Here is an 8,028-nt window from a genome sequence, read left to right on the forward strand (position 1 = left end):
TTTGCAGGTGGCATAGCCACAAGGCCAGAGCTGATGTTCTCCTGGGCCTGAGGTGGTCTACTCCAAGGCAGATACATTGTAGTTATGGATAAATGGTGCTATTGATGAAATTCTCACATCTGGAAAAGGCCTAGAAAAATTGTTGATTCCAGGCATAGTGAAAGTAGCTCAAAAATATGTATTTTCAAAATGTAAATATGGACAACTACCATTATCCCACCTCCAATCTCCAAGCTTTTCTTTATCTCATTAATCATTTAAAAAATAAATATAATCTTTTCCTACCTAACCCAGCAAGATAAATGTGTCCTAAGAATTTGCTATTATTATTGCTGTTACTTAAAACATCTTTAGTGAACCAAGCATAGCAGGTATTAATTAATCTGATTTAATTAGAATGAGTCAAATTATATTCAGAAACCCCAGTGAAAATTTTAGTAAGAAATTTCTTTTCAGAATATGACTTCAATGCAATTTTATTTTTTTCATGAGGTATGGATGAGGAAGAGGAAGGAAGAGAAAGCAGGTAAAAGGAAATTTTTTTTTGCATTGCCATACTGTTAACCAAGACTAAAGACCAGAAGCAGAGAAATGGAATAATTAAAAAGTGATGACAATGTAATATTTAGGCATGCTGTCACACAGAGTCCAACAAAATGGTTTTAGAAATTATCTTTAATTCTTTTACTTACTGGGGAAAAAAATAACCCAGAAAACTATAAAGAGAGAAATATTTCCTATTATCCTATTGTTTGAAAATAACTACAGTTAGTAATTTAGTATATAGCCTATTCTATTGTTGCAAAATAGGTGCATTTCTAAGAAATCTCAACTTATCAAAAGAATGTAAAGAAACAGGTAACACTGGTTGAAATTGGAGAAGGATGGCTGGGGAATAGGGATGGAACAAAAATTTCTCATTTAGAAATACTAGCATGTGCCTTTTAGATTTTGTCCTTTACAAGTGTATCTCCTATTAAAATTAAGCCAAATTGCAATTTAAAACTAACATTTTTTTTAAAAATGTTTTAATGGGAACAGAAGTGTTAAAACTCACAGTAGAACAGAATTTTGAAAATAGTAATTTTAACAATAAATTTGTTTTCATAACCATAAATGTATTTGGTTATTGCTAGCTTTAATTTTAAAAAGGTAGATCAAAACCTACAAAAGGAAACACAAACTTCCTTGCACTTTCCGCCACGTATTCAGCACCCTCTAATGCCTCATCAATGTTGCTGTGCAGGTCTGCCTGCAGTACAGTCCATTACAGCCGGGGGAAGCAGCAGCTTTTTATCATTTCCCAATTCCCAGTCAGTTCTTGTTATTACTAACAGTGATTCATTAAATTATGTTCAATAAGCAGCTAATTGTGCTATGTCCAATTTTTGTTAGGGACACTTTAACTGTAAGAGAAATTAATGCCTGTATAATTTTCCAAATGCTTTCCCCAGGCGTGTATACATATACTTTATATAGAAGTTATCTTTTTAAATTTGTTTTTACCAAAAAAAGAATCATAATAAACATACTACTTTAGAAGGTTTTTTTCACCCAACAAAGCATTTTGAAATTCTTCCATAAGAACAAATGTGGATGTAATTCTCATTTTAACTTATCAAATTTCACCTTATCTACAATAAAAGTTTAACTAATCCCTTATGAATGAGATTTATCTTTCAAAAAAGAAATGAATTTGCTTTTCTCCTTTCATAGTGCCAGTATTTTCAGTATCTTTATGATGTTACTATACGAACATAAAAAATCAGTGTTATTCCATTACCATTTAAAGCCAGACACTAAGACCAATGGAGGCTGATATTCCTGTAGGCCATAGCAACCCTGGGAAATCTTGCCTTTGCTGAAGCTATACCAAATCCAGAAGTAATTGAAGTACCCCTAAGGTTTCAGGTCCCCCCAAAGAAGGCAGGAGTTGTGCATTACTCAGCATTCTCAGATCTATTCTAAAGCAGATTATTTTCTTAGATTTTGATTCAATTCCATGCAATTCAAGCAGTTTTATTTCACAATTCAAGGCATTGTGCTCAAGGAGAAGGATAAAAGCTAAACTGGATCATTCTAATTTTCCTGAACACTTACAACCTCGTAGGAAGACATACATTCATAAGTAAGTATGATACAAGGAAAATTTGTAAGACAAAATAAATAAGAGTATTATAAGAAACAGAAGAGGGATAGATTACTTTAGGCTGAGTGAGGTGGCTTTTGAGTTCCTACTAGAAGGGTGGGTAGGATTGTGATTAGAAGAGAGAGGAAGGGCTGGATGGAGCAACAAGAGTCTGGGCTATTAACACAGGTTTGAGTCAGGCTGACCGGAGCTGTAAAGCCCTTCTCCTGTTCTCACTGTGTGTTCTTTTCAGTTCTGTCTTCCTGAGGCTGCTGTTTCTGGGCATGGCCAGGGGATCTTCAGACTTTACAAACCGGTTGTGCAGAGCCAGGCATTTCAATAAGAAACAAAATGCTGAGTAACAACATGAAGTCAGAGTGTTGCTTGCCAAGAGCTGGGAGGCCTGGGTGGTTTCCCAATCTTAAAGAAGCAGAAGGATATTAAAGTGAGCCTCCCAAAGGAAAACGTGGATCTACTTACCAACGCAGAAAATGATACACAGGGATTCGATTTAGGTAAGTGCACCCCCTGTGATGACTATTGGTCACTTCCAGATCACATGGACTAACTGTAGGTCTCAACTATTTTGACTTTTTTTCCAGAACAGACTAATACATAACTAACGGCTTACCTTTGTAAAAAATATTTCATGCACCGTAGAACAGATAATTTTCAGTCCTGGGCCAAAGGGGGAAACTTTGGAGAGAATTAAACAGGAAATGACTCTGCTACAAAGATTTCAGGAGCATGAGTGAAGTGAATAAACAATCCAGGCACAATTGATGAATTCTAGATGTCCTGGGAATAACAGGGCTTGTTGCCAGCTCAGATGGGTGAAATCCCACTCTGATGAAGGGCTCCAGGGCTGCAAGGAGACCACTCCTACATCCATCACATCAGTGTCACAGGTTTACCACCTGCTCAGTGATTATCCAACATCCTAAGGCCTTTTGCCCCATCACACACGTTTGACCACTTAGTCTAGGAATGAGGTACCAAATACTAGGGAGATCTCATAAAGCCTGCAACTAAAGTAAGCGGAAGAATCAGAAGCTGGACAGCGTGACCCAAGGAGGACTGGGGATAACTCAGGAGTTCCTTTTTTTTTTCTTTTTGAGACGGAGTCTCACTCTGTCGCCCAGGCTGGAGTGCAGTGGCGCGATCTCGGCTCACTGCAGCCTCCGCCTATTGGGTTCAAGCAATTCTCCTGCCTCAGCCTCCCAAGTAGCTGGGACTACAGGCACCCACCACTACACCTGGCTTTTTGTATTTTTAGTAGAGACGGGGTTTCACCATATTGGCCAGGCTGGTTTCAAACTCCTGACTTCATGATCCGCCCACCTCGGCCTCCCAAGGAGTTCCTTATTTTAATATTTGCTGAAAATTCTCCATTATAATTTAAAAATGTAATTATAAGAAAAATATCTGCTTCTGACTGAATATTTAGAAAACACAGAACTATATAACATAGAAAAAACCCCAAGTCAACCACTGACAAATAATTATTAGGAATACTTCTTTTCATTCTGTGTTCTCTGCACAGATGAAAGTAAAAAATTGGAATCATATTGTATATACAGTTTTATATTAATTTTTTTACATAGTCACTTTAATAACAATACATATGCTATGTTATCACTATAGAATGTAAATTCCGGTTAGACAAGAAAATTTCACAAGTGTAATAAAGCATTCTAATTAGCTGGGCATGGTGGTGTGCACCTGTATTCCCAGCTACTCTGGAGGCTGATGTGGTAAGATTGCTTGAGTCTGGGAAGTTAAGGCTTCAGTGAGCCATGATCGTGCCACTGCACTCTAGCGCCTGGGTGACAGAGCAAGACCCCATCTAAAAAATATATATACAAATTAAGCATTTTGCCTTTTATCAAAGTTTGTGTATAGTATCTGGCCAAACCAGCTTGCTCATTAGTCACTTTCATTAAAGGTAATTTGTTTAGTTTCTTGTTTATGATTCTTCTGGAGAAAATTTAAAAAGTGTTCTTCACTTACCTTAGCATGAGTGCTTAAAATAAGATGACATTTAAAAATTATTCTAATATAGCAGCAGCTAAAATATAATTCTGCACTTATAAAAGAGCTAAACTGGCGTTCATAATTAAGTTATTCTCATGTTTACAATTATGATTCTGAAATAAATACTATTACTATGAAGCTCTATTGTAAACTTTCTTGATTCAGTTTAGACACACATACATACACGTAAGAGTTGTGAGAGGCGTTACAAGTTGTTAATATATTCCATGCACATTTCAGAAAAGTTCTAATAGAGACAGCCAGTTCAGAAGACAGGAAGAAGAAAAGTTAGATTAACCAGGGCAGATAAGACTCCTATATAACATATAAAGCATGTGAAATTCTTCAGCAAACTGGGAGTACTTCAGGGATGGCCAGCTATCTTCTTCAGAACTAATTTTTTCTTTCTTTTCTTTTCTTTTCTTTCTTTTCTTTTCTTTTTTCTTCTTTCTCCCTTCCTTCCTTCCTCCTTCCCTCCCTCCCTCCCTCTCTCTCTCTCTTTCCTTCTTTCTTTCTTTCTTTCTTTCTATCTTTCTTTTCTGTCTCTCTCTATCACCCAGGCTGGAGTACAGTAACTGCAACCTCCACCTCCCAGGTTCCAGTGATTGTCATGGCTCAGTCTGCCAAGGAGCTGGGATTACAGGCATGTGTCACCACCCCCAGCTAATTGTGTGTGTGTGTGTGTGTGTGTGTGTGTGTATGTATGTATGTATTTTTAGTAGAGACAGGGTTTTGCTATGTTGGCCAGGCTGGTCTCAAACTCCTGGCCTCTAGTGATCCACCCGCCTTGGCCTCTCAAAGTGCTAGGATTACAGGAATGAGCCACCACACTCAGTCGTAATTTCATCTTTACAGTCTAAGAAGGTGGTTTTAAAGATTTAACATCATCAAGTGGAATTAGGTGACATGTTTCCTTTGTGTTAACTTGACTTCCCTGAATGACCTAGTTAGTGAACTAGTCACTAGTAATTTGGTCACCAGGCAAATCAAGCATGCAAGAAAGGAAGCCAGTATTCAAAATACCGAGTTATCGTCTGAACCCACTCAAGTAATTTATTTCCAACATAAACATGTAATCTCAATAATGAGATGTCTAACTAAAGTAAGGTCCTCTCACAAGATCAAGACAGCATCCTCCTTCCAAGGCTTAGGCTTTGCCCAGAATTCCTAATACACAGAACAGCTCATACCAACAGTCGTTGCTTCTACAACACATGTGGATCAGGAGAGGGGACATTTTAGCATTTCCTCTGCTCTTCCATTTATATAATCCTTATGGAACAATTGCTGGAAAGCCTGCCATTCCAATGAGAACAAATGGTGGCTCTTCAACTTTTCGAACAAGTTTGGATCCCTGATCTTTATCATAGGAAGAAAGGGAAACATCTGTGTCTGTTGATATAGAGATTGAAGAATCTCCCTAGAGTGAGAAAATCTCTCACAATCCAACTGACTTCTATATTAATTTTTTATCTAACATTATATTATAGTCATTTGCCATGTTATTAAGCATTGTTGTAAACATTGCTTTTAATGCCTATATAAAATTTTATCTTACAGGTGTATGACAATTTATTTAAAAGTTCTCCTTCTTTTGGCATGCTTAGAGTGTTTCCACATTTTTTATTATAAATAACACTTACGGACATCTGTACATATAAATCTTTTACCACAAATAAAATTGTTTTCCTAGGATTCACGTGAAAAAAAAAAATGGAGCAAGATTTGAAGCTGTTGAACTCTATGGTTCCTTCTTCTTCTTTCCAGGCACGCTACATTCAAATGACTTGGAAGAGCAGGTTCTCTGAGCCAGGATACTAAAGTCCCTGTTTAGGAAAGAGCCACATTGTATGTTTACCCTACCACAAAAATACAGGTGAGAAAAACTGAGACCTGGGATGGTGGACCAAAGAGAGGCACTGGCAGAATGGGCCCTAGACTTCCAGAGTCTGGGAAACTTAGGCCAGATAAAGACTAGTAGTCTGGCAGTTATTACTGGGAATCACTCTTACTCTACAGCTAGGTGTTTGCCATTCCTTCTGTCCCTTAACTAGAAACTCCCTATGGATAATCTGGCTTCTCATTCCACTGGGAAAATTGAAGCACACAGTAGAGACCTTCCACTAGCTCCCTCCACCACATCTTACCCACTTGCTTGTCTCTATGCACAAAATATCTGTCTTCTTTTCTTTCAATACCATGTATAGGTTGACAACACTCACATTTTTATATCTCCAGCCCAGATTTCTCCCTTGTGTCTTGACTTGATATCTAATTTCCTACATGACATCTCTCTTTGGATGACTAATAATCATCTCAAATGTGTATGTCCAATACCAGACTGCTGATCTGCCCCCAAACCTGTTTTTCCTGTAGTCTTCTGCACTTAAGTTAAAGGCAACGCCATCCTTTTGCTTTCTCATGCCAAAAAACTTAGAGTCCTTTTTGATTTCTCTCTGTCTCTCACACCCCACATCCCATCCATCAGCAAATATTTGCATCATGTCTCACTGGATTACTGCAACCATCTCCTTGCTGATCTCACTGCTTTTCAGCCTATTTCACAACCCAGCAGTTGAAATAGTTCTTTTAAAACATAGGTCAGATCATGTCATTTCTCAAACCTACCAAATACTTCCATTTCACTCAGAGTAAAATATGAAGTCCTTATAATGGCCATACACAATCTGCCCCCTCCCCATCTCCTTACCCATCTCACTTCATGTCCTGCTATTTTCTCCTTTGTTTGTCTCTGCTGCAGCCACACTGGCCTTCTTACTGTTCTATAAATATGCCGGGCACTTTCCTGCCTCAGGGTCTATGTACTTCCCATGGTTTCTGCTCTTCCAGATTTCTGCAGAGCTCATTCCCTACCTCCTTTATGTCTTTACTTGTTCATCTTCTCATGCAACTTTCCTGACTACCATGTTTAATTGCAAACTCCTGCCCCCAACACTCCATGACTCTCTTTCTACTTATTTTTCTCCATCATGCTTATCACTCACCAACAGACCATACTTATTTGGTTTATTGTCTGTCTGTCCCTACTGACAGTTCTTTTATCTATTTTGCTCATTGCTGTATACTTAGCACCTAGATAGTGCCTGGCATATATTTGGCGCTTCAAATACACTTGCTGAATAAAGTATGGGCATGCTATGACAAGGCATAGATAGGTAAGGACTTTTGGGTCAGGATTGTGAGAAAGTCATTGGCACCAAGATGTTTTCACTCAATTTTCTGAGTCCTATTACAGAATCCTGGCCAAAAGTATAATACACCAAAGAACCAGAATTATCATAGGTGATGTAAACCAGGCCAATTGTCTTCTAGATCCTCTTAGGTATTTTTGTGAATTATACATGTTATGGGAAATTTTAAACTTGTCTATACTAAAGCAAATTAGGATGCTTTGATAAAGCTTGTTTTGGATTTCTCAGTGCTTCTCCTTGGTCACAGAATATGGCAAGGGGTTCTAGAAATAGAGTTAGTGGGGAAAGGAAAGAAACTAACATGGAATTGAGTGACTTCTAAATTTCTAGACCCCTTACATCTCATTTAAACTTTTGACAACTTTTGAGTCAAGAAACATTATTCCAGTTATGAATATATGCAAATTGAGGTTTTGGGCCTGGTGAAATGGCTCACGCCTGTAATCTCAGCACTTTGGGAGGCCAAGACAAGAGGAGGGCTTGAGCCCAGGATTTTGAGACCAGCGTAGGCAACACAGCAAGACCCTCTCTCTACAAAAAATTAAAAATTTATCTGGGCATGGTGACACACACCTGTAATCTCAGCTACTCAAGACGCTGATCTCAGAGGATCACTTGAGCCTAAGAAGTCAAGGCTGCAGTGAGTCATGATCG

General features: G+C 38.2%; 1 pseudogene; it reads right to left on the reverse strand.

The window, feature by feature from the left end:
• Positions 1-5,275: 5,275 nt before the first annotated feature.
• LOC129059180 (HIG1 domain family member 1A, mitochondrial-like) lies at positions 5,276-5,811 on the reverse strand (annotated as a pseudogene).
• Positions 5,812-8,028: the final 2,217 nt, after the last annotated feature.

Source organism: Pongo abelii, chromosome 3, assembly GCF_028885655.2.
Source record: "Pongo abelii isolate AG06213 chromosome 3, NHGRI_mPonAbe1-v2.0_pri, whole genome shotgun sequence".
Classification (NCBI taxonomy): Eukaryota; Metazoa; Chordata; class Mammalia; order Primates; family Hominidae; genus Pongo; species Pongo abelii.